Genomic DNA, 26043 nt, shown 5'->3' with positions numbered 1-26043 from the left:
GAGTGTGTGTATGATGGGAGTGGTGTGTGAGTGATGTAAGGTGAGTGTGTGTATGATGGGAGTGGTGTGTGAGTGTGTGGGGTGAGTGTGTGTATGATGGGAGTGGTGTGTGAGTGTGTGGGGTGTATGAATGGGAGTGGTGTGTGAAGCGGTAGTGTAGTGGTTAGCGCGTTGCGCTACGAACCCGTCCACCTGAGTTCGATTCCCGCTCACGGCCAACACCGGTGACGATTATCTGAACCGGTCCTGGGCCTCCTCGAGATAGACTCAGCCTCAAAGGAGTACCTGGTGTGCTCTGTAAACATCACTATTGGCGTGGCCACCCACCCCCTCGTGTACCGTGCCGGGCTTCATCGAGGTCTGTTCAGGTTAAAGGGGATAACTTTGTCTTTTTGGTGTGTGGGGGTGTGCGAGGTTGTAGATGTGTGGCGAGTGTGAGGGGTGTTAAGTATGGTGTGCGTGGTGTTATTTACGGTCAGGATGAGTGTTGTTCATGGTGTATGGTGAGTGTGTGGTGTGATTTACGGTGAGGATGAGTGGTGTTCATGGTGTATGGTGAGTGTGTGGTGTGATTTACGGTGAGGATGAGTGGTGTTAATGATGCGTTCGTTGTCTCTGTATGGTTGTGGTGTGGTGTGTGTAGTTTCGATATGGTATGTGTGGTGTGAGTTTGTATGAATAGTGAGTGTGCACGCATATTGGTATGTGTGTGATCTGTGTTTCTATCCTATAAATAGGTGCTCGTAAACAGCACTTGCCTCAAGATTATATTAAGGCTATACGGGGGATCCTTGTATTTTGTGTGGTGTGAGTACGTGGCGTGAGTGTGGTGTGAGTGTGGTGTGAGTACGTGGTGTGAGTGTGGTGTGAGTACGTGGCGAGTGCGGTGTGAGTGTGGTGTGCATGCGGGGTGAGTGTGGCGTGAGTGTTGTGTGAGTACGTGGTGTGCATGCGGGGTGAGTGCCTGCTGTGGATAACGCCGTGACTGTTTGTGTCACACGGGCATTCACGCATCTGCACGGATTTCTAGCGGTGGCGGTGATGGTGGTGCTGCATTGGCGTTGGTGGCTTGGGGCCGCTTGTGAAGAGCAAGCCAACGTGGGTATAAGGTGCTAGAGATAAGCAGAGTCTTATATCCCCCAGAACGTCTTCCTCACCGGCCCCTTGTGTGAGTCTGGATGTGAACGCTCCAGCGAATTCTCTACGCTGGCGAGAGGGCTCAGTGCCTGATGGAGCCGTGCCGCCGGATATCACCCAGCTCCCCTTGGGTGCCTGAGTATTGGACTGCTCCCTTTAAAGTGTTTTTGTCCAGTCTGCGACTGGGACAGGAAGCAGGGAAATCAGCACTGAGGTGAATGAAAAGAGACGTATTCAGAGCCAGGTTTGAGGCAGATTTCTCCGTAAAGCGGGAAAGAGCATATCGGCGCAGTAATGACATCATTATCAGATGGGTTCTAGCTCAGAATTTAGGTAAGGGAAGGTAACTCCTGCATATTTGGTGTTGTCTCGTGTCACATCTGTGGGTTGGGGCCTCAACTCTCAATCAGAATGCATTCAAATTCAGCTTGATTTAGCCCGTCACTCCTCGTGGGCCAATAAAGTGAGCCAATCGCATTGCGGGAAGTTTACAGTGGTCATCCCGTGCAGGTACTGTCACGATTTGTGCCATGGGAGGGTAGACATTACACCGCTGGCTCCAGACATCCAATAGAGTTGAATTAAACGACGCGTGGGTTCAAGAGGAAAGCTAAGGTCAGAAACTAAAATTGTGCACATGATAGGGAAATGTAATTGATTAATTGAATCGATAACATTTCAAGTGACATAAACCATGTGGAGGAGTCCTCTACACGGACTAACGGCACAAGCCCTGGGAATCAGGAAACTGCAATATTTGCACTTGCGAGCACTCACAAGTGACCGTATAATGCTGTTATCAGTGGGTGTCTTTAAAAATAGAATTTCACAATATTCAGTGCACCTGCTCTCACGCACGGCGTGGCTGTTGACTGGGCGTAGTCGACCCCTGGTGGGGAATTCCCACCTCGCATAAGCGCAGGAGGGGGGGGGCAGTGGGTCTCAAGATTGTTCCATGTGGGGAAGATCCCTGTGGAGCAGCTGGAAGAGCCTCTCTCTGGAAAAAGAGGAAACTGGTGGTGGGAGAAACTAGGACCCTTAAGCCCTGCCGCATCTGGGGCTGTTACTCGTGCAACATTCCACTTGCACTTTGTACCAAGGACGATTTTAGAGGTTTTATGGCCTCATCCACCTTTGAGCCGATTGCACTGCCACCATATATGGAATTGTAAGCAGTGACATTACTTCATCCCTTTTGCCATCTTCGCAAACACTTTGTTTGGTGTCAAGTTTTATGCATGGTGCAACACTTGATTTGATCAAAAAATCAAGACACATTTGACTTTCTCTTACATTTGAGTTAAGCCTGTAAAAATGATTAGTTGCTTCAACATCATCATCATCGGTCATCGTTTGTCCACTGCTGTCTGAACGCCTCCACGCGATTGGCGCCCCTCGCAGTCGAGATCCATCTCCCTCCTGCACATGAGCTGATCTCATCACTCCCCGTATCGCTCGTTCACTCCCTCCAGCGTTTTCTCTCCATTAGCTGCCATTCCATCACTAGTCCCATCCGTCGTTCATTCTACTTTCTCGCAGTGCATCTTGGTCATCGTGATTTTTTTCTGTAACGGTTGAGAAGATATCCATCATGGGACCTCCTTTGCCAGTACCAAAATATGAGAATAGGTTTTCCCCTTTTTTATGGCAACAAACAGGTGTTAAGATATGATTCCTTGTAAAAGGTTTCAGTTTGGTGTTCTAATATCTTAACACCTGTTGCCAGTAAAAAGGGGAAAACCTATTCTCATCAGTTGAAAAGATGTCTCCGATTTACACTACTTTGGCAAGCAAGGCTGTGTTGGCCGGGTCATGTAGCCTGCATGGCCAGCCACCGCTTGCCCAAGCAGCTTCTGTTTTGTGGCTGAACGAGCGCGACACGGGCTCAAGAAAAGAGGGACTGATGTGAAACAGAAGGATGTGGAGTTGATTGGACTTGCCGATGACTGGTACCAGCAGTGTAATTTCGGCCTCTGTGGAGGAGGTTCGTGAAGGACACTGCTGGGGAATTGGAGGCAGTCGCCCTTCCAACAATGGACGGCAGAGGAGTGACGCTCACAACAGTGAGTGGAGTGCCGGGTGGCTAAAATGCAGAGAGTTAGCACAGTGGGGAGCACCGTTGGTGCACCTTCCAGTCATCTCAGTCAGTCAACCCATGGCAATTGGGTCTGTTCCGTGACCTCCTGCCAGTGGGCCTTCGGCACTTCACATGGCCTCAAAGTTCACCTAGCATGGCCCAAGCGCCATGGTAATGTCACTGGTTAATGGCGGTTATTGTTTTTGAGCATGCCAGGCAGGGTGAGTGTCTCTTGGTGGGTGAGGGTGCCAGGCAAGGTGAGTGTCTTTTAGTGGGTGAGCGTGCCAGGCAAGATGTGTGCCTCTTGGTGGGTGAGCAGCGTGGGAGCTCTGCTGGGCAGGCAGCACAAGGCCGAATGGTCGTGCTCGTGAACTCTGTGCCTGTCAATAAAGGCACGCAACTCAAAAGAAATGCAGTGTTATCAGTGGCCATTGATATGCGATGTTGTAATCTCACACAGGGGGTCCATGTATTTATTATTTTCTTTCCACTCTGGAGGAAGTCCACTACTGCAGTATGCCCATAAGTCGCAGATGTATGCACGTTGGTTATACAGTGCTTGAATTAATCTCTCTGTGTGTTTAAGATTGGGTGAGCACCCGGTAAGGGTGCTCTGCCGTATTTGCTTTGCAAGGTAGTCTTTGATACAGCGCGTAGTTGGAACAATTCAGATAAAATAACACAATCCTGCCTCCCTGGATACGGTCGCTTGTCTCATGCGAGAACGTTCACGTGACCATGCTGCTTCCTTCCCCGAGATCCATGGCACCGCGGCATCCTCTACATCTGAGGAACGCTAGGAATGTTATTGAGTAAAAAAACATGTACTGTACCTGCAAATCACTCAATTGGGATCACGCACAGCAGCAACATCACCCTCTACGGAGAAAACTTGGCAGGATCCTCCTGAAAAAAAGACTTGACACTCAGTGAGGCTTTCCTGGGTGAACAAGCGCAAGACTAGTAATAAGTCGTGCAATGAGGTCAGATGCTGTGTTGCAGGTTGATGGGCACGCTGAGGTCTGGAATTTGTTGGCATGAGTCTTATCACCTGGTTACTGCCAACAGAAAGCTTTAAATTATTATCCACTTACAATTTGTGAATCTGTGTTGCCAATGATGGGGATTGGAATCATGATTGATATTGGATATTAATGTCGGCAATTTCAAAGAGTGTGGCGACGCGGCACTCAGAGAACGTTTATTAAACCCGCAGACGAGAGAAACCCGTTAATATACACAAGACTGCATCACCTGTTTTGCAACGGCAACTTGGGTTACATCAAGAACAAATTAATAACATAATATTTGTTGAGACAAAATTGTACATTATTTTAATACTATGGTACGGTACGTTGAGACTACACTCTGACGGTATCCAAACGATGCACGCACAGTGGTTATTGGAGAAGTGTACGGAGGAGTTGCAGATGTGCACTCGACCTGCGGAAGGGTGAATTTATGATCTGCATGCGTGCTATGGTTATGGTAGCCTAGGTACTACTTTATTAGCTATTAGTTGTTACAGAATATGCTCTGTCACCACGGCAACTGCTGAACTAGACAAGGCAGCCTGACCTTGTCGCTCACTGTCTCGTTGGCCTTGCGACTCATCCGCAACGTTGTGCACAATGGGACGGTGTAGCCAGCACGCCACCCAATGGCGCCTCCCCTCTCTCCGGCTTGTCAAGTTGCACACCGCTACTGCCCACTCGCAGGGATAAGAAACTCTCCCTTACAACTGGGGTCTCGCGCGTTTCCCAGCGCATGTGTGTAATGACCAAGACGGGCATGCGAATACCATGCCCGTCGCTGCTCGTGCCAAGATATTGCCCTTGCGTCGCACGTGTCACACTGCCAGCACGCACCACACTGCCAGCAACGCACAAGCTTCAATCCCACCAGTGAAATTTGCTGTGTTTTTGTAGATGTTTGCCGCACCCTTGCATGGCGTGCGCGTGCATACAGGTGGGTTATGCACGGTGGTGGTCATGTGCCGATATACGGCAGTACGTCATGTCGGCAGTACGTCATGTCGGCACTTCTCAGAGCACCAACGTGTATTATACCGGCACTTTGCAGAGCGGTTCCTGTTCCTGCCCTGCGATATTTCCACAGAGGGAAAGCGGCAGTGAGCACGGGCTGCTGCTGGACGAATACACGTCACAGCAGCAGCTCTACATTTCCATCGCGACCGCTGTGTGTATTGTTGTGTGCACGTGTGTATGGGTTTGTATGCTGTATCTCTAGTGGGGAGCTGTGGTGTAGTTGCTAGTGCACCGCGCTATAAACTGAGTGACCCGAGTTAAATTTCCACTCACGTCCAATAACTGGTGTCTATTTTAACCGGTTTTGGGCCTCCCCCTAGGTCGACTCAGCCATGAAATGAGGTGTGTACACATCAGCACAGGGGAGACAAAGGCGGCTGGGCGTGGTCCTGGCCACCCACCCCTCGTGTACCGTACCGGCCTTCATAGGTGCTCGCTAACAGCACTTGGCCCAACAGTCTGTTAAAGGCTACACGGGGGAACTTTGTCTCTATATCTCTGTCTCTAACATGTGTGTGTAGCGGTTTGCAGCACATGTGCATGTGCAGAGGAGAGCGCGTCAACGACAAGGCGTGTGGGGCGCGGCGCACATTGCGTGTCTCGCGTGCGACACACCACGCATCGTACCCAGACCACTGCTATGTGGTAAAGCAGGGCGGTGTTTGTTCTCCGCTGTAACTGCATTATTATTTTCATGGACCAGCAGCAAGAGCTGATGATGTTGATGATGCAGACTTCAGATAGAGATGTTTGGACATAATCGTGCCATCTTTGTCCAATCCCTATTATGATTGCATGTGGATTTTGGGTTAGATTGCGTAAATGTTAATGTGTCATAAACCTACCGCCACCCGACACAACCAATTAGTAAGGTTTGTCACTTGATCAAAACGTGCCAGTTACTACTTCAGCACACCGGTGTGTTGGAGAGCAAACCCACTAGATTTACAATCAGGTAATAACCTGATGCTGCTGCTTGTAATCGCCTGCGAAGTGTTGTACTCAAATTGTAATGTGGGGTTGCTCTCCAATCCACCGGTGTGCTGAAAGTAGCAACTAATTGGCACGTTTTGTTCACGTGACAAACCTTACTAATTGGCTGTGTCGGGTGGCGGTAGGTTTCTGACACATTTACGCAATCTAACCCAACATTTTTACTTTGAATAATATTGGTCGCGAAAGCCTGTGTGTTGCACCTGTTGCTCAGGCCCCGGTGCACTGCTGCCACTTCTATTGGTCAGTAAGTGGGCCTGGCGAGCGCTGTGCCCGGGGGTACGGCCGTGGCCTCGCCGCCACGGCCTCTGGGTTGTCGCAGTCAATGGCGCAGACGTTGATGGCGCACGGGAAGCTTCGGCAATGTCTGCAATTGGATTTGAATCAACGACCTTTACGGAGTGAACGACACTTCGTTCAATCAGGCCGAAACAAGGCAGCTTCTCCCATTTGGATTCACTTCGCTTGTTGGTCAGCGTTCCTTTTCATGCAGTTTTTGGCAAAACCGTGCCGATGTCTCCATTACCAACAATGGGGCAAATTGCCAAGGTGATGCGTTTCATCCGTTTTGTCAGGACGTGAATATGGTGCTTTGTCCTGCACTTAATTAACAGCTGGCATTAATGGCAACGAAGTGGCGAGTGTTAAGGAAGGCGATGCCTCTAGGACAGGGGTCGGCAACCAAAATAACAAGAAGAGCCTTTTTTTCGAATTCGGAAAAAAAAACCCCTCATTATTTCAAGAGCCGAAATGCATGTGAATGACGTCACGAAGGAGTCCCTGAAGAGCAGCCGCATGCGGCTCTGGAGCTGCAGGTTGCCAACCCCTGCTCTAAGAGGGAGGAGGAAGATGATGAAGCACGTTCACCTCGTTCCAGTGCGTCTGTAAATAAGCGTTTTTTCCCTGTACATGTGGTTATCACCACACCGACGTTTGATATTTCTGCCATTACACATTGCTTAGTTTATATCATAACAACCTTGTTAGAAGCTCTTGAGTACATTGCATCTGTCATTCGTGCAGAGAGAGGAGGGATGACTGAACAAAGGATCAGCAATCACCTCCGGCACTTGGGGGCCAAAGTCTGCCCTGCTGACCACGTTTCACAACTCCCCTGTAGACTCACAAAGTGAACATGTGTGTAAATGTTGATTAGGGCGATAGTAGAGATAGAGCAAGTGTGGCTCATAGGACTGGACATTGCCTATCTCTAGCGCTCCAGATAAGGTTTTGGGTCTGACATTGTGTCCAATGACGCATCGTGTAAACTGTCAAAAGATATCTGGCTGTGACGGTCCCACCTGATGACGGAGACTTGTGTTGCCTCCGAAACGTCGTGATTTTTATTTTTTATTTTATTTTTATTAATTTTAATTTCATTTTTTACCTACGTGACTTTACCGAAAGAACTAAGAGTATGTCAAAAGACAATTGAGTTTTCATCCCGTGGCTCTGTCAGGAAGCGGTGTTGAATATTCCTGCACACTCTTGCGTGCCAGTGGCCGTGAATGGCTGGAGGTTGTCCAATGTTTTATGCAGTCTCACATGGCACAGGCGACCTGTGCAGTCTCCACTGGTCACTGTCGCAGGCCTCCACCATCGTGTTCATAACAAGCGTTCAGCTTTGCAGGAGTCTCCACGACACTGCCCGTTACTCGTGGACTGCATGCAGCGTGCACCTGCTGCACAGCAGCACCCCGACCTCACTGACCATCACTCCTCCTTCACTCAAGCGCCCATGTCATGCCAACCTCTGATTCGTACGGTTGGTTATGTACGGTGCGAAAGAAGTGCAACATTCATACAACCTCGCCCTACGTGACTCCATTTACCCGCAACTATTTCTTTAGAACTGCTTTTTGTCTTCGTTTGCTGTCCTTCCCCCGCACTTCCATAAACACATGAAAAGATCTAGGTTTCCAATTTAGGAGTAAAACTCTACTTTCTACACAATATACATAGACGTAAAATGTAAAAACTTAAATATCTTGGGAACAGTAGCCAATCATTTGTTTTAATTGTCATATTTGAATTCAGCACGTTAAAATCCATAATAAACAGCACATTTCATCTCTGAAGCAACTGACGTTTAAAAAATTGTAGACCAGTGTTAGCGCCGTTGGCTACGTACGGTGCGAAAGAAGTTCTACATACCCCAACCTCACCCACCGTGACTCTCAGCACCTTCTTTCTCCCTGTCATCACCATCACCAGTAACAGATCTTGCAATAAAATATCTCATGGATAAAAAAAAAAATTCAAAAGGACCTTACAAAGAACTAGTTGTACGGTAATTGAGTGTCCATCCTGGTTCAGCAGTTCCACTGCTGGATTATTTTTTCCGCCTGACGACGACCATTTGTTTGCGATCGAAACGTCGTGATATAATATTTATTTATTTTATTTTTCTACCTACGTGACTTTACCGAAGAACCAAAGAGTATGGTAATTTAATTGGGTGTTATATAGATAATTTAGAGTTGAAGTATTTGCAGTGCGTATTATACATTGTCCTGCATGCTGCCAGTTGTAATTCAGTGTAACCAACACATGTGTGCGCTGCGGTGTGCAAGTGCAATAACTTCCCTCCATGGGACAAGCCGCACGTTGTTGAAACGGTGGGGGACAGTGAACGTGGGTGGCAGAGACGCTGGATGGCAACGAGAGTGGGGCTCCTGCCTGCGCTGCTGTTCGCTGTCACCGCAGCAGCAGCCTTTGTAAGGCGATTACTTTGCTAATTTTGGCTCCGGAGGCTCGGCAGGAAGCTGCGGAGGGTACAGTGTGGCTGGTGCTGCAGGTAGCCGTGTCTGTCTCCTGCCATCGTCGCACTCCCTTAGGGGTTACCACGTCAGCAAACCATAATTGACTGGCCAACTCGCCAAAATGTGAGTGAGGTGAGATATTTTTGTAGGAATAGCAACCTCTTACAAAGGATTTGTCCAGGGATTGTCAGAGGTTGCCCATTACTTCACCCAACTCACTTGTCCTAAGAACCCCTTCATCAGAAGTAATGCGTGCCATGTGGCTTGTTAGGAACTTACATTTTCTTTGACCCATGCCCGTCTTGGCATATGTCGATGTTAATTAAAAATGTATTGTCTACACTGATGCCAGTTCGTGTGGGTTAGGTGCTCGTTCTCAGATACAGGGTAGTACCAATCACGATACAAATACATTTGTGCCACCACCCAAACACAGATGGCAATTCCCACACTGCCCAGGTCATACCCGGACAGGTGGCGGCAACCGCACTCCCAGGTGCATTTCGGTGTGGGTCTCTTATACACCCCGGGGCACGCAGTGAGAATGGCTGAGGGAGTTGTTGGTCACCGCAAGACTTTAAATTTTATCCAGGCAATCATCAGTGGCTCTGTGACGCTGTGACTGAATGCACATTGCGCCTACAAATGAACATATTTAATCAGTGGTATTGAATATTCTAGATGTTCAGACACGACCTGTCAACGTGTTCTTCATGTAGCCCAGTGCAATGGGCACTTGACCGCTGATCAGGACCGTGCTGATAAACGCACAGGGGGCTCCTCTCTTGGCCCTTTCCCAGAAGCACCGGGATTCCCTGGTGGACATGAGCACTGTGCACCGCCAATGATATCCAGGCTGTGGACAAATTCTGGAGTTCTCTGAGACGAGCCTTGGCAAACAAAGGGAAATGGCAGAATCTGTAAGAATGCAATCTTTGCTTTGCCAGTCGTGGTTTCAATGATTGTACGATAAACATCCTATGGCCCTGAAATGTCCATGAAAATGCACCTCAGTGTAACCATGGAGCATCTGGCAAACCCCCAAATTGCCTTCCCGTAACCTGCAGATTCTTTAGGTGCAGGTGTGGGGAACTTTCATTGAGTGTCATAATTGGAGAGAAATTAGGTTAACCTTTCTCTGGTGTTTTTTTTACCAATACATGCAATACTGTACTCGATACCGAGTGATAAATAATAAAAACGACAATTCCTGGAAAAATGTTCTAATCATTAGCGTAAACGGATTTAATAGATGTGAAACGACACCCCCAAAGAACATGAACTTTGCGTGCTGTGTGGAGGTGGGGAGTAGTGGTGGAGTGGTTAGCTTACTACACTACGAATCTGGAGACCCGATTTTCATTCCTGCTCCCAGCCAACACCAGTGACGATTTTCTGAACTGGTTCTGGGCCTCCCTTAGGTCAACTCAACCTCCAATGAGGATCTGGTTCGGTATGTAAACATCGCGTGGTGCTGGCCACCTACCCCCTCGTGTGCCATGCCGGCCTTCATAAGTGCTCGCAAACAGTACTTGCCCCAACAGTCTGTTAAGGCTATAGGAGGGGATCTTTATCTTTGTGTGGAGGTATAATATGCCAGCGTTGGCTGTCAGAGAGGACACTTGAGCCAGCCAGTTCCTGTGCAATTCCTCACCCGCATCATAGATCCATTCTTAACCCGATAATCCATTACTACTAAAGTGAGATTATATGCACAAATGTGTGTATGTACACCTCCGTTTGAATCTTGATTGCCATCGTTCCATCGTGAAATTGTACTGCGAGATGTTAACTACCTGGTATATAGGAGGTCGTGAGTTCGATCCTGACCCTGACGCCTGTTGTATATTTGGAGTTTGCATGTTCTCCCTCTGATCTCGTGGATTTTTCTCTGGGTCCTCTGGTTTTTCCCTCCACATTTAGAAACATGTGTTTCGAGTGTTTGGCTGCTATAAATTTCCACATGATAAGCCACTTAATTGAGCTATCAATTGTGGCCAGGTCGCTTCTGAAAAAGAGCTACATAGCTCAGTGAGCCTTACCTGGTAACATAAAAATTGCAAACAAAAAGACTCGTGCAGTATAGTCAGTTAATTATCACATCCACAGTGACATGGCATGTGGGCCTGTGGCCCATGCAAATATATATGACCTCACGTACAAAATTTTGTATTGGCTCATTTTGCCAAAAAATACTTTTTGCAACTCCCAATGCTGATAACAGAATGAACTTAGTACTCAACTCATGTCAGCGTTCTTATTTTGATTGTGGCTGATGTCGTGGTATGATTTACAACGTCTACCCGTGGTGACGCACACCTTGCTTCTCTTCTGCTGCAGTCGTAATCCTCATTTAGGGATGCTGTTAAAGTGTAAAACATAACATAAATAATAATAAAACTCTCAGAAAGGTAAAAGAGGATACATAAACCATAATAATATATAATGATGATCTATAACCTTCTAAACTCTAAACTAAACACGAGTTTGGGAAGGCAAGAATGCATCAACAAGCCAGCACGTTTCAATCCGAGTCTGGACATACACACGAAAAGCAAACAAAGATAGTCCACTCACAAGGGGCGCATATTATCTTGAAGCAAGTAACACCAACGATACATTAAAACTGAGCAAAGGCAGTCGAATGATGTTTTAAACTGGTATATATCAACCTGCCAAAAATTCCACTTATCTCCAACTTCTGTAAAAACATAATTGTAACTAAAACTAAATGTACATTTAAAAAAAAAACCCATCTAAAATCAGTGAAGTTTAAATAACAATGGTGAAAACTTGCCAAAGGTGGAAAATGACCAGCCCAACTGAGTGAGCTCAACATTTAAATGTTCTAAACTTGCACTTGACGCCCTCTGAAAAGTTTTGTGTTGTCACTCGCACTGCTGATGGCTCAATGATTTACCCTGACCTGCAGCGCTGGGACAATACACTTGAGCAGTAATGTTCTCGTGCCCTCTTCATAAAGCACTGCTTCAGGTGAGATCAGGTGACTGCACGTGGGGGCCACCTCGTTTAGTTCCTCCTCGTGTTATGCATAGGAGCAGCTTGGTGTGTTAACACCATGCCGTCCTCGAATCCCTCAGGTGACCTGTTGCCGTGATAGATGACAGGAAGGGCCCGTGACAGAAAACACTGTGAACCGGTTCAACACTGCGCTTACTGACAGAATTTCCACGTTGCAGACATTCAGGGGTCTAAGGAGTCCCTCTGTGTCCGGTGTGGCTGGGGGTTTTAATGTGGATTTTGTGCAAAACTCTCCGCTGTAAATGTTCCACGTCTTGACCTGTCTGACATGGGTGCTCTCCCTGGTAAATAATCACTTTGAGAATGGAGTTTTTCTTACTTTTAAGGCGCTGCAGCTGAATGTATTTGCACATTTGCTTGAGCAGTGGAGCAGCACTCAACGGGTAACAGTGGTTGGTGCCTTGGCCTGCTCGATGCACGAAGCAAGCGCCCGTTGGTTTTCAGGGAGCCGAGCGGGCAGGGCCCCGTGGCCCCGTATGGCCCTCCTCTGCCAATGACTTCATACTGCAGATTACAGGGCCCCTTCGTGGGATTATGGGTGGGTGTCTACGTTGATCTCTGCCAGCGTTTACATGAGGGGAAGTTGTTTATGGTGGATTTGTTTGTCTGGTTGTGTTGCCTGATAAGGATGACGAGATGGTGGTGTGCATCCAGCCCATATGGCTGTCACATACACTGTGTGTACCCTGCGGTATGGCTCCCAGTGTGTGGACCTTTAAATGCGATGGATCTCAACTCGGGATCCTCGTGACTTATGAGAGACACAACATTTCGAAAGCGGCCACTTGCCGTGAATAAGGACAAGTGACCAAGTAAAGGAGCAACACTGCAGGGGTCATGAAGGTGGATTTAAAGTCCACTGCCTCTCGTGCAAGTTACTCAAACTTACGTTGGTGGCGTCGCTCGGCGGTAGTGTAATCATCGATTGTTGCAGGGGTTCGCAGTTTGCATCCATCGGCCGCCCTCATGAATACTTCGGGTGAATTAACCAAAGAATAAGTGCCGTCTGCTTCACAGTGTATGTTAGTTAACGATCATGTGAAGTAATTCCTAAGACTGCCAGAGACACGGTACAAATTTGAAATCACTCCATCGGAATCGACGTACCAACCATCACCCCCCAACTGCGAAAACTTGTCAGGAACCTCTTGAAAGATTGTCATGAGACTCGGTGAGGCTTTCCTGGCAAAACAAGCGCAGTAATGACCATAACCCATCCTCGGTACATTGCACATCTCGCGTTTGAATGCAAAGATCCACCCGGCGTCCAGTTGCTTAACTCGGGGCCCAGCATGTGCCGAGTCCCAGCGTCTTGAGGTGACGCTGGAAGTTTATAATCCGCCATAGTGTTCTGAACACTGGCCCCCCCACACACTTCAAAGCGCAGTGTGTTGAGTAAAGTTAATAACATACTGTACGTGACACGGAGCTGCACAATTTACTCTGCTTCTAGTAATGAAGAAGAACGCTGCTTAGTGCTGTAAACAGCTCTATGCTGTCGAGAAACCCCTTCACAATACTGCCTGAAATGACAAGTGGCCACCTTCAGTTCTCATGAATAGGTGGCCTGGGCAAGGCAGATAATTTGTTCATGCAATGTTGCACACCTTAGTTTGTTGTTAAATTTATCGGAACGTTGCCCTTGGCAGCACAGCGTGTGCTGTGAGGGTGACCAGTGTGTGTGTACTGTGAGTGTGAGGGTGACCAGTGTGTGTGTGAGGGTGACCAGTGTGTGTGTGAGGGTGACCAGTGTGTGTGTACTGTGAGTGTGAGGGTGACCAGTGGGTGTGAGGGTGACCAGTGTGTGTGTGAGGGTGACCAGTGTGTGTGTGAGGGTGACCAGTGTGTGTGTACTGTGAGTGCGAGGGTGACCAGTGTGTGTGTGTACTGTGAGGGTGACCAGCGTGTGCTGTGAGGGTGACCAGTGTGTGAGTGTGAGGGTGACGTGTGTGTGTGTGTGAGTGTGAGGGTGACCCGTGTGTGTGTACTGTGAGGGTGACCAGTGTGTGTGAGTGTGAGGGTGACCAGTGTGTGTGAGTGTGAGGGTGACGTGTGTGTGTGTGTGAGTGTGAGGGTGACCCGTGTGTGTGTACTGTGAGGGTGACCAGTGTGTGTGAGTGTGAGGGTGACCAGTGTGTGTGTGTACTGTGAGGGTGACCAGTGTGTGTGAGTGTGAGGGTGACCAGTGTGTGTGAGTGTGAGGGTGACCAGTGTGTGTGAGTGTGAGGGTGACCAGTGTGTGTGAGTGAGAGGGTGACCAGTGTGTGTGTGTGTGTGAGAGGGTGACCAGTGTGTGTGTGTGTGTGCTGTGAGGGTGACCAGTGTGTGTGTGTACTGTGAGGGTGACCAGTGTGTGTGTGTGTGAGGGTGACCAGTGTATGTGTGAGGGTGACCAGTGTGTGTGTGAGGGTGACCAGTGTATGTGTGAGGGTGACCAGTGTGTGTGTGAGGGTGATCAGTGTGTGTGTACTGTGAGGGTGACCAGTGTGTGTGTGTGTGTGAGGGTGACCAGTGTGTGTGTACTGTGAGTGTGAGGGTGACCAGTGTGTGTGTGTACTGTGAGGGTGACCAGCGTGTGCTGTGAGGGTAACCAGTGTGTGAGTGTGAGGGTGACCAGTGTGTGTGTGTGAGTGTGAGGGTGACCAGTGTGTGTGAGTGTGAGGGTGACCAGTGTGTGTGTGTACTGTGAGGGTGACCAGTGTGTGTGAGGGTGACCAGTGTGTGTGTGAGTGTGAGGGTGACCAGTGTGTGTGAGGGTGACCAGTGTGTGTGAGTGTGAGGGTGACCAGTGTGTGTGAGTGTGAGGGTGACCAGTGTGTGTGAGTGTGAGGGTGACCAGTGTGTGTGAGTGTGAGGGTGACCAGTGTGTGTGTGTACTGTGAGGGTGACCAGTGTCTGTGAGGGTGACCAGTGTTTGTGTGAGTGTGTGAGGATGACCAGTGTGTGTGTGTGTTAGGGTGACCAGTGTGTGTGTGAGGGTGACCAGTGTATGTGTGAGGGTGACCAGTGTGTGAGTGTGAGGGTGACCAGTGTGTGTGAGGGTGACCAGTGTGTGTGAGTGTGAGGGTGACCAGTGTGTGTGAGTGTGAGGGTGACCAGTGTGTGTGAGTGTGAGGGTGACCAGTGTTTGTGTACTGTGAGGGTGACCAGTGTGTGTGTGTGTGTGAGGGTGACCAGTGTGTGTGTGTGTGCTGTGAGTGTGAGGAGTGTGTGTGTACTGTGAGGGTGACCAGTGTGTGTGTGTGAGGGTGACCAGTGTGTGTGCTGTGAGGGTGACCAGTGTGTGTGTGTGTGCTGTGAGGGTGACCAGTGTGTGTGTGTGAGGGTGACCAGTGTGTGTGTGTGTGTGTGAGGGTGACCAGTGTGTGTGTGTGTGTGAGGGTGACCAGTGTGTGTGAGTGTGAGGGTGACCAGTGTGTGTGAGTGTGAGGGTGACCAGTGTGTGTGTGTGTACTATGAGGGTGACCAGTGTGTGTGAGTGTGAGGGTGACCAGTGTGTGTGAGTGTGAGGGTGACGTGTGTGTGTGTGTGAGTGTGAGGGTGACCCGTGTGTGTGTACTGTGAGGGTGACCAGTGTGTGTGTACTGTGAGGGTGACCAGTGTGTGTGAGTGTGAGGGTGACCAGTGTGTGTGTGTACTGTGAGGGTGACCAGTGTGTGTGAGTGTGAGGGTGACCAGTGTGTGTGAGTGTGAGGGTGACCAGTGTGTGTGAGTGTGAGGGTGACCAGTGTGTGTGAGTGAGAGGGTGACCAGTGTGTGTGTGTGTGTGAGAGGGTGACCAGTGTGTGTGTGTGTGTGTGCTGTGAGGGTGACCAGTGTGTGTGTGTACTGTGAGGGTGACCAGTGTGTGTGTGTGAGGGTGACCAGTGTATGTGTGAGGGTGACCAGTGTGTGTGTGAGGGTGATCAGTGTGTGTGTACTGTGAGGGTGACCAGTGTGTGTGTGTGTGAGGGTGACCAGTGTGTGTGTACTGTGAGTGTGAGGGTGACCAGTGTGTGTGTGTACTGTGAGGGTGACCAGCGTGTGCTGTGAGGGTAACCAGTGTGTGAGTGTGAGGGTGACCAGTGTGTGTGTGTGAGTGTGAGGGTGACCAGTGTGTGTGAGTGTGAGGGTGACCAGTGTGTGTGAGTGTGAGGGTGACCAGTGTGTGTGTGTACTGTGAGGGTGACCAGTGTGTGTGAGGGTGACCAGTGTGTGTGTGAGTGTGAGGGTGACCAGTGTGTGTGAGGGTGACCAGTGTGTGTGAGTGTGAGGGTGACCAGTGTGTGTGAGTGTGAGGGTGACCAGTGTGTGTGAGTGTGAGGGTGACCAGTGTGTGTGAGTGTGAGGGTGACCAGTGTGTGTGAGTGTGAGGGTGACCAGTGTGTGTGTGTACTGTGAGGGTGACCAGTGTCTGTGAGGGTGACCAGTGTTTGTGTGAGTGTGTGAGGATGACCAGTGTGTGTGTGTGTGTTAGGGTGACCAGTGTGTGTGTGAGGGTGACCAGTGTATGTGTGAGGGTGACCAGTGTGTGAGTGTGAGGGTGACCAGTGTGTGTGAGGGTGACCAGTGTGTGTGAGTGTGAGGGTGACCAGTGTGTGTGAGTGTGAGGGTGACCAGTGTTTGTGTACTGTGAGGGTGACCAGTGTGTGTGTGTGTGAGGGTGACCAGTGTGTGTGTGTGTGCTGTGAGTGTGAGGAGTGTGTGTGTACTGTGAGGGTGACCAGTGTGTGTGTGTGAGGGTGACCAGTGTGTGTGAGTGTGAGGGTGACCAGTGTGTGTGAGTGTGAGGGTGACGTGTGTGTGTGTGAGTGTGAGGGTGACCCGTGTGTGTGTACTGTGAGGGTGACCAGTGTGTGTGAGTGTGAGTGTGAGGGTGACCAGTGTGTGTGTGTACTGTGAGGGTGACCAGTGTGTGTGAGTGTGAGGGTGACCAGTGTGTGTGAGTGTGAGGGTGACCAGTGTGTGTGAGTGAGAGGGTGACCAGTGTGTGTGTGTGTGTGAGAGGGTGACCAGTGTGTGTGTGTGTGTGCTGTGAGGGTGACCAGTGTGTGTGTGTACTGTGAGGGTGACCAGTGTGTGTGAGGGTGACCAGTGTATGTGTGAGGGTGACCAGTGTGTGTGTGAGGGTGATCAGTGTGTGTGTACTGTGAGGGTGACCAGTGTGTGTGTGTGTGTGAGGGTGACCAGTGTGTGTGTACTGTGAGTGTGAGGGTGACCAGTGTGTGTGTGTACTGTGAGGGTGACCAGCGTGTGCTGTGAGGGTAACCAGTGTGTGAGTGTGAGGGTGACCAGTGTGTGTGTGTGAGTGTGAGGGTGACCAGTGTGTGTGAGTGTGAGGGTGACCAGTGTGTGTGAGTGTGAGGGTGACCAGTGTGTGTGTGTACTGTGAGGGTGACCAGTGTGTGTGAGGGTGACCAGTGTGTGTGTGAGTGTGAGGGTGACCAGTGTGTGTGAGGGTGACCAGTGTGTGTGAGTGTGAGGGTGACCAGTGTGTGTGAGTGTGAGGGTGACCAGTGTGTGTGAGTGTGAGGGTGACCAGTGTGTGTGAGTGTGAGGGTGACCAGTGTGTGTGAGTGTGAGGGTGACCAGTGTGTGTGTGTACTGTGAGGGTGACCAGTGTCTGTGAGGGTGACCAGTGTTTGTGTGAGTGTGTGAGGATGACCAGTGTGTGTGTGTGTGTTAGGGTGACCAGTGTGTGTGTGAGGGTGACCAGTGTATGTGTGAGGGTGACCAGTGTGTGAGTGTGAGGGTGACCAGTGTGTGTGAGGGTGACCAGTGTGTGTGAGTGTGAGGGTGACCAGTGTGTGTGAGTGTGAGGGTGACCAGTGTGTGTGAGTGTGAGGGTGACCAGTGTTTGTGTACTGTGAGGGTGACCAGTGTGTGTGAGTGTGAGGGTGACCAGTGTTTGTGTACTGTGAGGGTGACCAGTGTGTGTGTGTGTGAGGGTGACCAGTGTGTGTGTGTGTGCTGTGAGTGTGAGGAGTGTGTGTGTGCTGTGAGGGTGACCAGTGTGTGTGTGTGAGGGTGACCAGTGTGTGTGCTGTGAGGGTGACCAGTGTGTGTGTGTGTGCTGTGAGGGTGACCAGTGTGTGTGTGTGTGAGGGTGACCAGTGTGTGTGTGTGTGTGTGAGGGTGACCAGTGTGTGTGTGTGTGAGGGTGACCAGTGTGTGTGAGTGTGAGGGTGACCAGTGTGTGTGAGTGTGAGGGTGACCAGTGTGTGTGTGTACTATGAGGGTGACCAGTGTGTGTGAGTGTGAGGGTGACCAGTGTGTGTGAGTGTGAGGGTGACGTGTGTGTGTGTGTGAGTGTGAGGGTGACCCATGTGTGTGTACTGTGAGGGTGACCAGTGTGTGTGTACTGTGAGGGTGACCAGTGTGTGTGAGTGTGAGGGTGACCAGTGTGTGTGTGTACTGTGAGGGTGACCAGTGTGTGTGAGTGTGAGGGTGACCAGTGTGTGTGAGTGTGAGGGTGACCAGTGTGTGTGAGTGTGAGGGTGACCAGTGTGTGTGAGTGAGAGGGTGACCAGTGTGTGTGTGTGTGTGAGAGGGTGACCAGTGTGTGTGTGTGTGTGCTGTGAGGGTGACCAGTGTGTGTGTGTACTGTGAGGGTGACCAGGGTGTGTGTGTGAGGGTGACCAGTGTATGTGTGAGGGTGACCAGTGTGTGTGTGAGGGTGATCAGTGTGTGTGTACTGTGAGGGTGACCAGTGTGTGTGTGTGTGAGGGTGACCAGTGTGTGTGTACTGTGAGTGTGAGGGTGACCAGTGTGTGTGTGTACTGTGAGGGTGACCAGCGTGTGCTGTGAGGGTAACCAGTGTGTGAGTGTGAGGGTGACCAGTGTGTGTGTGTGAGTGTGAGGGTGACCAGTGTGTGTGAGTGTGAGGGTGACCAGTGTGTGTGAGTGTGAGGGTGACCAGTGTGTGTGTGTACTGTGAGGGTGACCAGTGTGTGTGAGGGTGACCAGTGTGTGTGTGAGTGTGAGGGTGACCAGTGTGTGTGAGGGTGACCAGTGTGTGTGAGTGTGAGGGTGACCAGTGTGTGTGAGTGTGAGGGTGACCAGTGTGTGTGAGTGTGAGGGTGACCAGTGTGTGTGAGTGTGAGGGTGACCAGTGTGTGTGAGTGTGAGGGTGACCAGTGTGTGTGAGTGTGAGGGTGACCAGTGTGTGTGTGTACTGTGAGGGTGACCAGTGTCTGTGAGGGTGACCAGTGTTTGTGTGAGTGTGTGAGGATGACCAGTGTGTGTGTGTGTGTTAGGGTGACCAGTGTGTGTGTGAGGGTGACCAGTGTATGTGTGAGGGTGACCAGTGTGTGAGTGTGAGGGTGACCAGTGTGTGTGAGGGTGACCAGTGTGTGTGAGTGTGAGGGTGACCAGTGTGTGTGAGTGTGAGGGTGACCAGTGTGTGTGAGTGTGAGGGTGACCAGTGTTTGTGTACTGTGAGGGTGACCAGTGTGTGTGTGTGTGAGGGTGACCAGTGTGTGTGTGTGTGCTGTGAGTGTGAGGAGTGTGTGTGTACTGTGAGGGTGACCAGTGTGTGTGTGTGAGGGTGACCAGTGTGTGTGCTGTGAGGGTGACCAGTGTGTGTGTGTGTGCTGTGAGGGTGACCAGTGTGTGTGTGTGAGGGTGACCAGTGTGTGTGTGTGTGTGAGGGTGACCAGTGTGTGTGTGTGTGTGAGGGTGACCAGTGTGTGTGTGTGTGTGTGAGGGTGACCAGTGTGTGTGTGAGAGGGTGACCAGTGCGTGTGTGTGTGCTGTGAGGGTGACCAGTGTGTGTGTGTGTGCTGTGATGGTGACCAGTGTGTGTGTGTACTGTGAGGGTGACCAGTGTATGTGTGAGGGTGACCAGTGTGTGTGTGAGTGCGTGAGGGTGACCAGTGTGTGTGAGTGTGAGGGTGACCAGTGTGTGTGAGTGTGAGGGTGACCAGTGTGTGTGAGTGTGAGGGTGACCAGTGTGTGTGAGTGAGAGGGTGACCAGTGTGTGTGAGTGAGAGGGTGACCAGTGTGTGTGTGTGTGTGAGAGGGTGACCAGTGTGTGTGTGCTGTGAGGGTGACCAGTGTGTGTGTGTGTGTACTATGAGGGTGACCAGTGTGTGTGTGTGTGAGGGTGACCAGTGTATGTGTGAGGGTGACCAGTGTGTGTGTGAGGGTGATCAGTGTGTGTGTACTGTGAGGGTGACCAGTGTGTGTGTGTGTGAGGGTGACCAGTGTGTGTGTGTACTGTGAGGGTTACCAGCGTGTGCTGTGAGGGTGACCAGTGTGTGAGTGTGAGGGTGACCAGTGTGTGTGAGTGTGAAGGTGACCAGCGTGTGTGAGTGTGAGGGTGACCAGTGTGTGTGAGTGTGAGGGTGACCAGTGTGTGTGTGTACTGTGAGGGTGACCAGTGTCTGTGAGGGTGACCAGTGTTTGTGTGAGTGTGTGAGGATGACCAGTGTGTGTGTGTGTTAGGGTGACCAGTGTGTGTGTGAGTGTGAGGGTGACCAGTGTGTGTGAGGGTGACCAGTGTGTGTGAGTGTGAGGGTGACCAGTGTGTGTGAGTGTGAGGGTGACCAGTGTGTGTGAGTGTGAGGGTGACCAGTGTGTGTGAGTGTGAGGGTGACCAGTGTTTGTGTACTGTGAGGGTGACCAGTGTGTGTGTGTGTGAGGGTGACCAGTGTGTGTGTGTGTGCTGTGAGTGTGAGGAGTGTGTGTGTACTGTGATGGTGACCAGTGTGTGTGTGTGAGGGTGACCAGTGTGTGTGTGTGTGCTGTGAGGGTGACAAGTGTGCGTGTATGTGTGAGGGTGACCAGTGTATGTGTGAGGGTGACCAGTGTGAGTGTGACCAGTGTTTGTGTGTGAGGGTGACTAGTGTGTGTGTGTGTGTGAGGGTGACCAGTGTGTGTGTGTGTGTGTGAGGGTGACCAGTGTGTGTGTGTGTGTGAGGGTGACCAGTGTGTGCTGTGAGGGTGACCAGTGCGTGTGTGTGTACTGTGAGGGTGACCAGTATATGTGTGAGGGTGACCAGTGTGTGTGTGTTGTGAGGGTGACCAGTGTGTGTGTGTGTACTGTGAGGGTGACCAGTGTATGTGTGAGGGTGACCAGTGTGTGTGTGTTGTGAGGGTGACCAGTGTTTGTGTGCTGTTAAACGGCAGTTCCTGACCTCGTGACCTGTTGTGTACGGTTTGCCTGAACGAGGCGTGGATTAACTTGACTGTCTAAGCTGGTGGTCTTCGACCTGTTTTTCCAGCGGATGCTAATGTAGTAATTACTCAGGAGGCTTGACGACGGGATCGGAGGCACACTTATTTATTAACACAACTTGTATACAGTTAGCGAGTATACACAGGACCTAAGGGGTAACGTCCCCTTACTCGGCTAACAGGGAGACACAACATCTAAGCCCCGCTAACCTAAGCCCAAGTCCTCCACTAGGGAGCTAGGGGAGGCTACCTGTCCCAGCCCTGGTCAAGCTGGGATCCGACCTCCTGAGTTCCCAGACCTGCTCGTCAGTCTGGGCTCTCGGGGCCACGCCACCGGCTTGCCCTGGTCGGCCCTGATAAGGACAGCGAGCCAGGGGAGCTCCGGGGCCTATTCTAGCTGGTCTTCCGTCTTCGCTGGTTAAAGCTGATACCTCGACCTCGAGCCCTCCGGCTCACCCCCTCTTATAGTCCGCGGCCCCCCGGGAGGGGCCCGTGGGGGATGCAGGTGCGGACGTCGGTGTGGCCACCTCCTATGTGTACGGCCCTAACCACGCCCCTTGTGTTTGTTTACCATCCGCTCCCATACACAATTACACCTCTACACTAACAAGCAAACTGTAGCTGGACAATGAACAGCACAATCTGTCTGGCTGGCTGCATCCACTGATTAAATAGCACGTGGAGAAGACACACATGGCCTTCGACAGTGGATGTCTGAGCACCTATCCTGGTTAATTTCAGTTCCTGTTCTTCCCAAGGTGCCTGCAGAGTGGCCCCATGCCCAGTGTGGCCCTGACCAGCAGTTCGGCCGTCATCCGCAGCGTGGCCCTCGCCTGAAGTGTGTCACTGGCACCACAGTTGAGAGATGTTGACTGCCTCGTCTGGTATAGATGGGGGCGTGTATTCGATCCCGACCCTGATGCTTGTATATTTCGAGTTTGTATGTTCTCCCCGTGGTCGCGTGGATTTTCTCCAGTTTTCCCCTCCACATATGGAATCAGCAAGCATCTACAGTGTTTGGCTGCCTGACATTTCCACATTGCAAGCCACCGTCGAACTATCATTTGTGACCAAGCGCTTTATAGCCAAGTGTGCCTTTACTGGTAAAAAATAAATTGTGCAGTTGATAGTGTCCGCCCATGATCTTGTGGTCTCTCTCTTTACCTGCGCGGCCCATTGTTTGTGGTGGGCGATTTTGTTTCGCGAATTTTGTAAAATTGCAATTACTTTTTCCATTGCTTTCATGTCTCTCTAACCCCCCCCCCCTACAGGGGAGAGGTGAGGCAGAGAGTGGTCGCGTGTGTGTGTACAGCACGTGACAATACCGGCCAGCATGTGACCACTGTACTGTGTACACAGCATGCAGTGATGTGTTTTGTTTACTCTCACCTCTCCCGCCCCCGGAGTGTGTCATATCCACATACAGTCGTACACACGTAAGCTGGAGGTGGGTGTACCTCTAGAGAGTACAGATCACTCTCATCTCTCTATCGCCACCTTATAGCAGGAAGCCCACATGGTGTGTCGACTGAGGGACGTAACAGCTCAGATATGGCGATGAAACTACGATATGAAAATTACTTTTACAAGCAGTGCCTTCAAATTACTGGAAATCTGGAAAAATATTGATATCCAGTTCTCCTAATACCTGCTTCGTATCAATAGCCATGACCAGTCCACTGCTGGACGAAAGCATTCCCATGATATCGCCATCCCTCAGTCTTGCAAATCCACGCTCGCTCCTGCCCATGACCTCGTATCGCTCCATCTCCCTGCTGGTTCCCCTCTGGTGGGGTTCCCTATTTTGGCTGCCATTCCATCACCAGTCTCATCCATTGGACAGCAACCCTTTAAGAGATGTCCTGCCAAATGCCACTTACCATTCTTAACAGTCAATAGGACGTTTATAATTTGGAGATGGTCTCCGATCCAGGTGTTTCTTATCTCATTGTAATTCCTTGTTGCATCTCTCCGTGTTTTCTTTGTGTGCATTTTCATTTTGTGCGTTCGATTGAAAGCTCTCCTCTTTAGGCACGTTGGCACTTTGCTTCTCACCATGAGAAAGCACTGAGCGCCGTACGCTCGTCCCTTGATTTCATCAGTTCGCTGAACACGTTTGGTCCGTTCGGCGCAGCTTGAGTACAGGATGTAGCGGATGCGAGTTCATCAACAGGGGGAACTTCTCATATAAAGAGTGGGCGGATTCTGTGGCAATTAACCAAATGAATGAATACGGGGAACCTTTTTTTATTCGTGACTGTCCAGGTTGTCGATTGACACGTCCATAGTAAACACGTATTGGCTTATGCGATAATCACAGTCGGAACAATAGATGTGTTTATTACACAGCTGCTCTTGAGCTTGATAAAAACCACACAGATAACAAAGGTCACTCTGCTGTCTGTTCGTGGTATCCACAGACGGCTCTGCTGCAGATACGTTGTGTGGTTGCCTGGTAATTGTGTAAGCATCATTCATGCAATTTGTATCTCAAGAAGCAATAGAATTTATAACGTACGTATGTTGAACTTCTTTCGCGCCGTACGTAGCTAACCGTGATAATCAGACGTTTGAGAAAACTGAACGCATGCAGTTTTTGCACAGAGGCGCGGGAAAGCCACATACATACAAGCAGGCGGGCGCGATCAACAATTGTGATGCTTGGTGCCCTGAATGGTATAGAATCAGCAACATTGGTGGCAACTGGCGAGAGGACGTTATCATCATCGTCATCAACGTCGCATTAATTATCAAACAACATTATTGTGATATCATTTACTGTCTTAAAATGTCATTATCCTCCTACATCATCAACCATTATCACAATACATTTTCATCATCCGTCATTATCGTCTTCATAATCTGTCATCGTTATTCCACGCCAGCAGCTGTTGCGCAATCGCCGTCTGTCCATCTGACTTTCTTTTTTTAACGCAGCTGCCAAGTACAGGTCCAAAGGCCCACAACGTCAAGCGGCCAGCAACAAAAAGGTGTTATAGTTCGTCACAGCGTTTTATTAAAATTGTCGATTTTTTTCACAGTGGAGTTTTTGCTTCAGTTTTCGAAAGTAATTAGAGTAATTGTTAGAATTCCAGACGTTTCCATTCATCAAATGCACAGCATTCATTTCGTGTAGGCATGAGGTGGATTGAGACATCGCAGGACTGTGAGGGTTGGCAATAGCTTGGGGAGGCATTCATCCAGCAGAGCATTGATGAATATGATGATGAATCGTATCAACTTTTCTTCTTTGTAGTATTTCATTACCCACAATCCATCCTGACGGTGCATAATATATAATTATTTGCATAATATATAATTATTTACATAATCTCTGACCCGACAGTAATCTTCTTGTTGGTCGTCACGCCCATAGTCCCCTGGCTGCGTGTCGCACCTGTTGGACCTCGCTCTCTTCTCCTGCCTCCTCACCTCACCAAACCTCACTGCTGCTCCGCTTCCTACTTATCGATCACTATACGCGTCGATACGACTGAATTGAGACGTTTTTTTAATTGTGGTGGTGATATTGGGTGCACACGAGTGCTCACATTGTCCCCCACATGGGCAGCTGCCTGCCCCAAGCTCTCGCCCTGCATGTCACTGTCATGAGGTTCCCCGTGAATTGGGCCATGCGCCCCTCATCCCTGTGTGCTGCATACTACAGGGTGTGTGGTGTAGCCTCGTGCTGCCTGCGCGTTGCCAAATTCGTATGCATTGCCACAAATTACTCAATTGGGATTACATATAGCAATCATCGCCTCCTACTGGCAGACTAATGCCAAATTACAAGTTTGATACTGAGCCACCTTGTGCCCACAGGGATTTGAGTTGCGATGTAAGTCGCTTAACGCACATAAAGCGCTCGGAGACGCCCCAGTGTAAAGAAAGGCGGCTCTATCAAAAATAATTCCTCATCGTCATAAATTGTCTGTCATCATCATCATCATCGTGAGCTACGTCTAATCACTGCTGGGTGAAGGCCTCCCCATGCCATTGCCATCACTCACTCCAGTGCTCTGTCTCCACGATGCCATGGCGTTTGTCCTCTGTACTGAGGGTACGAAGGGAGTTTTTGTCTTTCACCCCCTTCGTGATTTTCCACAATCATACCACACGGTTCATTTCTAGGCACCCCACGGGTTTCTAATGGCCCTCGTAGTTCTCAATAGGTGAGTAAATATTGAGAGGGCAATGGCTCCTTGTCAGGGCAAAGTGTTCCACGAGTGTTAAGGGATTTAACAGTGAATTGAGATTGATGTGACACGGTGGGAAGTTAAAATGTTGTTCTCTCAATAATTTCTTCATATTTTGTGGCATATTTATAATTGGATAACTATAAATAGTCTCGTGACTCGGTGAGGCTTTCCTGGATAAACGAGCATTAAAATCACAATATAAAGAGAGTGGTGGTGCAGTGGTGATGATCCTGGTGACCCGAGTTTGATTTATGCCACAGATAATATTAGCTGGAATGATTGGGCAATTTATGTCTGAACTAGACCAGTTTGCACTGACCAGCGTGGTGAAGCATGGCCAAAACCCCAATGACTGGCGTGGCAAGGGGAGGCCTTCATCCAACAGTGGAGGTAGTGTTGGGGTACCCACCCGTGTATGAAGGTCCACGCACACTCAAAGCATGTGCCTTGCACAGAGAAGTTAGTTCACAGGTTGCTTGCAACTTATTTGGTTCTGAGTAATTACTTGAGTCAAGTCAGGTTAGGGTTAAAATCATCGTTGGGCTTGTTCTTGGCTCAAGAGAAATTGCAGTGTTTTTACAATGGGCACGAAATGCTGCGTCGTGGATCAGGCGCTTGTATGTTGCACT

At 49.9% G+C, this 26043-nt stretch overlaps 1 protein-coding gene across 2 annotated transcripts in view; it reads left to right on the top strand.

Annotated features, from left to right (window-relative positions):
* The window catches only part of LOC144931587 (protein Shroom3-like), a 65767-nt gene that overhangs the window by 943 nt on the left and 38781 nt on the right, over window positions 1–26043 (top strand). The window lies entirely within an intron of this gene.

This window comes from Lampetra fluviatilis, chromosome 4 (genome assembly GCF_964198595.1).
Source record: "Lampetra fluviatilis chromosome 4, kcLamFluv1.1, whole genome shotgun sequence".
In the NCBI taxonomy this organism is placed as follows: domain Eukaryota; kingdom Metazoa; phylum Chordata; class Hyperoartia; order Petromyzontiformes; family Petromyzontidae; genus Lampetra; species Lampetra fluviatilis.
This window is presented reverse-complemented; position numbering and strand designations above follow the sequence as displayed.